The sequence below is a fragment of the Anopheles moucheti genome, chromosome 3, assembly GCF_943734755.1.
Source record: "Anopheles moucheti chromosome 3, idAnoMoucSN_F20_07, whole genome shotgun sequence".
NCBI lineage: Eukaryota > Metazoa > Arthropoda > Insecta > Diptera > Culicidae > Anopheles > Anopheles moucheti.
The window spans coordinates 72,828,546-72,839,202 of record NC_069141.1 but is presented as its reverse complement, the minus strand read 5'-3'; positions in this window follow the sequence as shown (position 1 = coordinate 72,839,202).

Below are 10,657 nucleotides of genomic sequence, written 5' to 3'. Positions count from 1 at the left end.
TTTTACCTTCCCAAACCAATGTCCGAACTTAAAATTCCCACGAAAACTAATCGCATTCATTCCCGGTGCTCGCGGTGCGTTACCGCGCACACATGGCAAACGCAAAATGTCCACCGCGAACACTCCCCACCCATAGCCAGACCATCAACGCCGGCATACCAAATGGCGATCGACCCAATCGCTGCCGATGGTTGCCACCGTCAGCGCTTCCATTATTTAGTGGTTAAATTAAAACTGTCGATTGTTACCCACCGCAACGCCCCGGCCACCACTCCTCGGGGTGAACCGTTTATAATTGTCAAGATTTGAATATTAACGAGTTGGCCCCGGGACGGGGGAGCGCCGAGACCTCATTCACCCTGGTGGTTGAACAGTAAAACCCCTCCCCGTCTCGGGGACATACACAATTGGGTTCTTCTCGCTTTGCTTTGTTATGCTGATGATCAACACATGCAAACGTAGGCAGCAACAAAACAACGCGCACACCCGCGAAAAAGCAATGTGCTCGTTTATGTGTGCCGGTTTATTTTCTTTTTTTCACATACGTGGTGGATGGGGTTGCGCGATCGCCGATCTTGTGTGACCGACGGTGACGAACAATTATATTAATGGTCACTTTTAATTAAATTCATCCCCGAATGACACCGTCACGGATGTGTACGTATGTGCGGTTGCGGTTCAGAATGTTGGCCTCCCTCCAGTATGTGTGTGTGTGCGTGTCTCGATTTGGGTTGGAAACAGAACGGGTGTCAGCGAAGACAGCGAGAGATGAAGGGATGATGATGGTTGACACGAAATTCTCGCATTCGTACGAAGAATAGCAATTATATTCATTTGCATTCTGTGTCGCATCGGCCCGTGCAAGAGGGACGGGCAGCTTAATTTAATGCTCTACATATTTGTAGACGTATGTACAAAAACACATACACCCATCCGATATGTTTTACAGACATCCACTCTTGGTCACGGACTCCACTTAGATATTGTTTCCCGTTCGCGCAACAAAGCATTACGCGTTGTTGATGAAACACGGTAGAAACCTTTGATTTCGGTACGACGCCGGAGCTCTGCTTGTTGGGAGGATGGTTTTTCCTCTTTTTGCCCTGTCTCAAGAAACATTTAACAGCGATTAGAACCACGATTGCAATTTATATGCACACAAATACAAATGTCTCTTAGCTTTTTTTCTGTTAGTTTGTGTCAGTAGGCGCATCTGGTGAACATGGCGCAGCTTATTAACTTTGTTGCGTTTCTGCTTATTATGCATACACACGTGTACGCACGGTTTACCCTCGTCCGACGTCAACGCAACGGTGTACACGTGTAATCATCATCATCACACAAGCGTAAAATAATGCAACCAATTATGGAGCATAGAGCTTTTTGTTGGGCGAGCAAACGGCAGAGAGTACGCTAGATTAACTCCGGTACGGTAAGCGGCTGAACGATTTGACAGACATGTATGATTTATTATGATTTATATGAAATAATTAGAGAATTAGAGCAAGATTTTGTTGATGGGTGCATCATTGAGGGAGCTATGCAAAATATTCCGTTTGGGCAGATATTTAAAAATGTTGCCTACTAAGGATAGAGATCGGCACTGAGCATTAAATTTTAATTGCTCAAGATGTATACAGTATTATTTGTTATTTAATCGCTTTTTCGCAGATTTATTAACTAAATAAGTTTTTTAATAACTTGCTTCACATAAAACGCACAACAACTTTTATGCATTTTCATCCCCTTTTTTGGGGTTAGAATTCCAAAAAAAAATTACACATCCAAAATAAAGAGAAAAAACCCGTAGGGAAAGCATTTTCCCTTCCGTTTGTGGCCTTAATTGACTTTTCACACCTTCCTAAACCAACGCGTTTAACGCTAAAACGACACAACGGGCGGAGGAGGGGGGATCGCACCACCGTAAGCGTTTATAATTGTGTCGAGGCGGCCCAAAATGCTAAGCAACCATGGCACACTTGGTTGGTTTCCGCCGCGTGTTCGCGTCAGGCATGGGACGGACAAGATGAGGCTTCGTCAAAAACATCAAATCTCAACCCGTTGAGCTCACTACCCACCACTCACTTACCAGTGTGTGGCAACAGTGCTTCTAATGATATGATTGTAATTGCCATCAAATTAGCTCCCTTCCATCCACGGGGCCGCCAAAGCGTCGCTGCTATTGTCCAAGGGGAGGGAAAAAAAATTCCAACCCCCGTCACCTTCTGGAGCGTCCGGGCTGCCCGGAATGTCACCTTCAATTATGATTTATTATGAATTTTATTCGCCCTTTTTGCGTCCCTGCACTGACCAAAACGCCAATTCTGGAAAGCGCAACCACCGGAATTGGTCTGTACCCTTCACCGTGTAACCCTCCCCCGTTGGGATGAACCACTCTTTCCCTTTTGTTATTGTTGTTGTTTTGGCGTACTGTTTCCTTTTCCTTTTTTCATTTTTCATAGTTCGTCTCCACTAAACAATGTAAGCTGATTATCAGCAATTATTTTCAGCACGAAAAATCATCGATGTAATTATTCTGTAATTTTCATTTAATTTGAATAGCGCTGCGTGTGGATGTGGAGGGAAAAAGGGAAAATAATGCTTAATTTAATAATAATGGCACAAGACACCGGTACTGCCGGTACGGAAATTAAATGCTAGAGCAATAGAAAAATGTTTCTAAACACACACACACACGGAATAAACGGACACCGACACGCATGGCCACGTATGGGAAGGCACCATTGTTTTCCGTTTTGTCTGTTTTGGTGTTTTTTCTTCACTTTTGATTCACACTGCATTTTTCTCCTTTCTCTACCAATACACGACCACAAACGTACAATCGGACCATATGTTTAAATGCCTTCATACCATGCTCTTCAATTAATTTAAGTGCTGGAAGAACACATTAGGAAGTACGGTGCAAAGGAACAAACGATTGTAGAGAAAAGGAAATTTGCTAGCAAAACGCACGGAGAGCACCCATAGAAGAAGAACTAAAATAAAATTAAAACAATTAGCGATTAAATTATAATATGCACCATTATTTAGCAGAAATTCATACGCAATTTGTATATCGGTCAACGGACTGAAATGCAATCGCTTTCCTTTCGGAATTAATGCAGATTAAAGAGAATTTATTTTCCCCTCCCGATTAACCCGCATCGAACAAAACCAGACCAACTGGATGGCTGGACAGAAAATTATGCGGCAAAGCTGTATGTACGATGGCACGCACAAAACGGCATAAATGCGATCAAATTATCTTCAATTAAATTCTAAACTAAATCAAAAGCAAAACCCATCTCCTCCATCCATCCACCCATGAGCCCCTGTTTCCGATCGTCGTCTTCGGAACTGTCGAATGGTGCGCGTTTAGGGTTTGCGGTCCGTGCGCATCAAATGCGCACGAAAGCACCACATTAACGAGACGCACAGATTGACAATAATAATTGGCCCCGGGTTACCGCTGCTGCCGTACCATTTTCCATCCCGGGCCACCACACGAAAGAAATGCCACTGTCTTCGGACTGATGCGCTTGGTGCGTTGCATCAGTGTTGCTGATTTTCGCTCCAGCAAATCCGACCCGGGCTAACGGTTTACGGCGTGATCAAAATTGGTATCGTCATCGCTAAATGCGCAACAATGGCACAATTTATGATCGTTATACAGCGCAAAGCGTACATGAGAGCTGGTGAGTACACCCGCCGGGATTATCTCCTCAGGTCGCTTGCTTCGGGTTTGAGGCCTCTTACTAATTACAGTAAAATTTGCATATGAAACTGTGTTTGTTAAGAAGAAATTATTCGTACTTTTAAATGATTTGAGGGTTTTAAAATTGAAAACCTTCTACTATTTCTCAGGTCTTTGAATTTTTATTGTCTCCGTTAAAGAATATTGTTGACTTAGTGGATTGTATCACAAAGCCATGTTTAGTGCTTCTAAATACATTAACAAAACTATCAAAATTGATAAATCGCATAGAAATTCAAGAGCGTCTGAGAAAAAGACAGTAATTAGCCGTAAAGGTGATAAGCGACGAACCCTAACCAGCCAAAGTCACACACGAACCATCACCACAAAAAGCAAATGATATTGCTAAGATGCTTCTGTCAAATACAAAAAACAAAATTTACAATTTGTTTGTCAAAAACCTCTTTTTATGTTTGTTTGCTAAAAATAATTGGTAAATTAAAAAAGACATTCAAAGCATTAAGCCGCGTCATTGTTCATCATGACAGCGCAAGATCCCACATTTCGGTCTAAGCTAAAAACTGATTGAGTGTTGCAATTGCAATTGCAATTTATTTCCGTTTGTTAAAAATAAATTGCGCGCGAATTTAAATCTGTTGACGCTATTTAAAGGCTTGTGAGAACTATGTTTATGAATTGAGTAGTTAGTAGAACATTTATATACGAATTTTTTGAAGAGAAATGCAGAGAAAAGTAAGCGAAGGCGTGCACGCACATAGTTACAAACATCTGATGGATCGACCGATCAACAACCCCCGTTCGAACCGTTACAATTAATAGCTTATCGAAACGGTCACCAATGAGTCACCACGGTTGCCAACCCACTGGAACCGGGAATCGCACCCTTGCCTACGATCACACATCACGATAAATCACGTACAATCGGCTCCGAGCTGCACAAAATCCTGCAATCGTAACGCCATTGCCTGCTGAACGGAAAAGTTGTCTTTCGGTATTAATCGAACCGATCGAGAAAACCACCCATTAGGCGCAGTCTTCACCTCCGCAAGACGTGTGAGTCTCGTTAAGACCCACCGGGTGAAGATGCAGCATGTCATCGAATCGAACGGTAAAGTACGTCCCGCACCAACTCACCCCGGATGATCGGTGAGTTTAAATTTCCTAATGTTTTACAAACGATCAAATGAAAATCCGACCGCTTCGAATCGAGCGATGGTTCAATTCGATTGAATGTTGTTTTTGAAACGCCCCGTCCCGTGGCTTTGCCTTCTGCTTCGCCCAAAACATCTTCATGCTGTACGCTTTGTCGTTTGTCCGAATCTCGTTCTAGATCGGCTAGCACCAAAGACATCACACCACAGCAAAGCAAACAATCCGCCGATCGTATGAATGGAAGCATTCTTGAGCCGTGTTTTGAGGTTTGAAGATGGAAGCGAATGAGTGAAAATAACGCGAGAGAAAAAAAAACCGGACGTCGGGCAATCGGACGCGGAAGGAAGGAACGTTGACCGTGGGCTCTAGCGAGAGCCAGAGCTTTTTTTCCCCGTTTCACACCCAGCAGCATCCGAGGCAACCGATAAGCCTCCCACCCACCCACTGCGATGGCTAACGGGCATCCGAGACTGCGATCGCTGCGATCGTTCGGCGTGTCTTCGTCATCGCGAACAACACCTTTCCGCCTTCACCCTTTCTGCCATCGTCCAACCGTCCATCGTGCCATGTTGCTGTTGTGTATCTGCATAAATAATTTCAAACAATAAAAACACATATAACCGTGTGCGCGCTGTGTGCGAGAGTCCGCCGCGAGTCCGCCGCTTAAGTAGAGGGCGAGCTCTGATTCGGGGCAAGTTTTACCCCGGCCAATCATGATCACGATCGGGAGATAATGATGATTCCAATATTTATTATTTTAAACGCACACATAAAATATGCACCGGGTCAACAAAGCCGCCACACGACACGAGCGCGTTCGGTCACATTGCCTCGGTTTCGTTCTGTACAGTTTTCTGTGCGCTTGTTTTGTTTCTGTTTCGGGAATGAGTGGGAAATGCGATTCGAGCGAACATTGGAAAACATAAATACCCATGGAAAAGTTTAAACAAAAACTCAGAACTTCAGAACGGTTCCAGTGCTGATACAGTTCTTAGCTCGCGCATAAGCGTAGTGAGAGATAAAAGGCAAAAGAAAAAGGAAACAAAATATGCCCCGGCACAGATTCGACACATTCGGCAGGAGGGTGTACTTTCGGTGTACTCGCATCGCTTGTTGGTGGGAAACGAGAATATAAGCAAAAAAAAAAAACAAGATAAAATATCACCAGCCGTGCGCATTGTCAAACGGCTTACTTCAGAGTCTATCATGCGTACGTTCTGCAACGTGGTCATTCGAAGTTAACGTTGTGCCGAACATTGGAAAATTGGGCGAATATTAAAGTACTCTGCTAATATGTGTTTAAGAAAAGAAAGGATGATCATTAAATTTTTTTGTCTAATACATCTCGATTTCCTTGATTTTTTTCAACTGTAGGAGAAATGATTCAGTTGAGATTCTATAGCGATCCTCAACATATCCCCAGACATCCAGAAGACCAGGCACCCCTGACACTACTAGTATATTAATAAAGTGATTTTATAACATTTCAACCATTTCATTCAATGACTCAATGGCAAAAGCTCACAGAATACTGACCAATTGTAGTTTAAAAATCACGATTTTAGTGATAAGAGTACTAAAATTTTGTTAGAAATTTATTTCCTCGTAATCTAACTCATCAATACTCAGTTTTTTGTATTGTCGTTAACACTTTCTTTATCTCCTTTCTTTTCTGATAAATCTTCTTTTTTTTTGATAAATTTATTTGTTTTTTGAATATTTTGTTTATACCCTTATGGAAAGTGCATACCTTAACAATGAATACTCTTAATATAATGTTTAAGGAAGTTGTTCTTGGAGTTTTTAAGCGTTTATCTCGTTTTAGACAAAATGTTTGCAATTCGTTAGAAAATATCACATATTTCTTCATACAAATCTATCTGTATGACACAATACAAAAGTTTTATTAAGTTGCTATTAAATTTCATCAACTTTACGAAAATGACATATATTTTTTATAGTAAATCCTTTTTGCCCTTAAATAACTTCTTAGGTTTACCCTTTACAAAAAAAAATCCGAATGAACCAGTGCATCCCGACCAGGCAGTCACGATGGAGGGCGGCGACCGCAAACAAAGCAATTGTGGCTGCAAAAATGCAGGCGCGAGGATCAATTAAACACCAAACAAAGCCCACTGGGGCGCGCACATCATGATCGTATCGCCCGTGGACGCCCGTCGAGATGAGAGGCCCGCCACAGAACGACACACTGCACCGGCGCGCTGCAATCATAAACCAAAATGGAGCTTAAGACCAGCAAAACAAAGGCGCGTTAAAATTGCGCGCTTTTCAGCGGTACGCAACAACACAAAAACCCACACCGAAGCAACCAAAACAAGGGTGAGTGCGCGAGCGCGCGCGCACGCCTCAAAGATCTGTCCTCACCGTGCTACATCATTTTTCCGTTTGGGTTGCGGTTTCGGCAGAGCCACCAATGGGCCACATTTTCCCTAGCCCCGGCCAGGTCCGCGGCCCCCGTTCTGTGGCGCAAAAAAAAAGAAAGGACGCAACGTTTCGACAGGTAACGATCTCGGGGGCTGTCCATTAGCCACCAAATGATCCCCACCCCGGGTTTTTGGATCGGATCTCGTTTCCACCTCTATATTCCATTCGTATTTCATATTGTGTGAGGAGGGTTTTTTTTTGCTCCGTATTCTTTTCCGTGCACCTTTATGCTCGCCGGATCCACACTTTTGCGTGCGCAACTGAGCACATAACGAGCTCGGTCTCTTCGAAAGAAAAAAAAAAGCCCCCAACTCCCTCCTCTCGACACGTCGCACACATCGAAGGGCGGATGATATCGTTTCGTATCGTACCTGCAATAGGTCAACAGCTTCAACGAGGATTGGTGAAAAAAGGGGGCCGGGAGTGATGATCGCTTTTTTACAGCATCGAAATGATATAATTAATTCACGCGTACACATTCGCCGGGCGGTGCGCGAAGATGCTGGAAGCCGACTGTTGAAATGAAGTACCGAGCCCGTAAGGAACTTGCGCGCCCGATTGTGGTAGGGCACATACAGCGCACCCTTCGCGCACCACAAAGGAACAAACGCTGGGGGTGAGATTTCCCTAGTACGCGTCCAAGATCAAAGATCAGTCTTACGGTGTGCCACAAGACGACAGTAAGCAGTAATGCAAAGCGTAAGAGAACAAAAAATGGACCACATCTTAAAGCCCCGTCCGGGATGACGAAGACCGGGAAGATCACATGCCCGTGGCAAAGTGTCCGCGCGGGTCCGCTTTACCGGTGTCCCTTTCTTCGCTTCGTTTTCCACCTTTTCCACACCGGCAATGCACTCGTTCCGACGTTCGCCCATGGTGCAAAGCCGCGTCATTTACTTGCGCGTCATATTTTATGTTTGAATTTCATTTATGTGCTCCGCCGTAGCCGTTGCCCGCGTTTACCGACTTTTGCTTCTCCGGAGTACACACACACTCAGAAAAAGGGCTTTTCATTTTTAATTGTCAAACGTCTTCGCACGGGGAGCAACGGGGCGATTGTACAAGGCGAGGAGCACAAGTACCACCGGACGGGTTTTTGCTGTTCTCGGTGTGTAATTGACGTGGCTTAAATCATGTGCTATATAATTCTCACCTCCACAACCTTTTCTCGTGCGAACACGATGGGAGATGGTTTCTTCCGTCCCGTTTGGAAAATCGGCTAAGTAATGCACCGCAAAGCCACGATACGGGGCCATCGGGTGGTAAAGCTCGTTTGCATTTTTAATTCATATTTGGAATGTTAATTTGTTTCGCTTGCGATACGTTTTTCTTGCCCAGCCGCAGAAACAGTCGTTTGGGCGACGGGCATAATTCTTCCCGGGTCCACCAGCTTGATCTCATTCGCACTCCTTCCCGTTTTGGGTCGCGGGAAACGGGGGTTCTTTTTTGCCGTTGTTGAACGGACACTCCATGCCCGTTTGCAGTTTCCATGCCCGTCGAACATGACCGACCGACCGAATGCACCCCGGAGGCGAACTCTGAGCGGTGCAAACTCATTATTGGTTTCCCCCCAACGCGATCGTATAAGCATTATTATTTATTGAAAATTGTTTTGCTTGCCTCAAAATATATAATTACCAAGCGAGCGCGAGAAAACCCCGTGCAACGTGCTCTAAGCCCTCCTCCCCGGTGGTTGTTGTATCAAAAACACACACGGATGGCACGGAAGATGGACAGACTCCGCAGTGCGGTGTGGTCGATGGATTGGTGCAACCCTTCATCGAACTGCACCTCAAGCTGCAGACCACATAATCACAAACTGCACAATAAGGCACACACACAACACCCTGGGCATTTGTCCGGCCGGGGCTGGGAAGCTCAGGGGTGGTTGGCAGGAAATATCGATCGATGCTAGAGAGCATTCTTTGTGTATCTTGCGTGTGTGTGTGTGTGTGTGTGTGTGTTCTTTTTTTTTGGTTCTGTTTTGTACACATTTATTGCTGCTTTGCAGCTGACTCCAGTGATTTGAAGATCAAACAGCCGGAGCGAAGGAAGGCATTGAACGGATGACGATCCGGTGTAATGTGTGACGACCTGCGCGATGGATCATCGATTTCAGCCGAGTCATGCACGCTGCCGTTAGCTGCACCGAGCGCCCCAAGTAGTGCCCACAAATTAATAGACTTCTATGCAAAATCTGCACCCCGCATGCGGCAGATGCAGCCAAAAGGGGGTTCGCTTCGCGCTAGGCTTTGTCCGGCCGGGCCAATGCTAAGAATTGATTTTGTATCGCGCCCCCAGGGCATGATGCATGTACGTGAGCTTTATTGAGCGGGAACTGGTTTACAAATGCAACGGAGATGTACCATAAAACGGACACAACGGCATGAACGTTATGCGTAGGATATCTGAAGGAATTTTCTCACTTATTTGGAGGGAATTTAATTCACCACTCATTGCGATCGTTGCGCGTCAGGCATCGTAATACACTGTAGTTAAGCATGCTGTAGTACAATAATAATGGCTGCAGCCTTGTAATTCGCCAATTGATGATTTTATGGCAAGTAATTAAATGGGTTAGAAGGAACGATAACTGAAACTTCGAGTTCAAGTGGTAAAGTTGAAGAATTCATTTCAAAATTCTCGTCAAGTTCAATTAGAGTTGGAGATGAAGATGCACACAAAGAATCTACCCCAGAGTCTCTGCGAAGATCAAACATCTTCCTCTGCGTAATCAACTAAAAATTGTCTAAATATCACAATCTACACACTGTCTACGTTTAACATCGTTTTGGGGTTGATCTGGAATACTTTCCACCTTCTGGAACTTTTCTAGTTCCATTTAAACAGAACCCAAAAATAGCTTCACCTTTACACCTTTGACCAGGGACTCCCTGCACTGCGATGGCAATGAATGTGGGAATGTGGTAAGTACAACACTTTACCGACGGTAATTGAATTGTGTGTGACACCGTGTCCTTGAAGACTCCCCCTCCATAGAATAATTATAAATTTAATGAAATAAATAAATGGAAACATTCAATTCCTCGGTGAAATCGATTCTAAATCTAAATTCCCCTCTCTGTGTAACACGATTTACTAGGTCATTGTATCTGCCATTTCTGACTTACTAGACTTATATTACCACGTCACCGGATAGCCAAATCCTCCGTACGGAAAATATTGATCCGGATGAGAATTTAGAGCGGTACTGTCGTGTAAGCTGACGGCGCCATCAATACACCATGGGGCTGTATCATCACGTTCTTTACCTTCATGAATAATTATGATCATGCTCAAATATTGTTCTTTTACTTCGGATTTTCAACCTACTCTGGGTCTTGT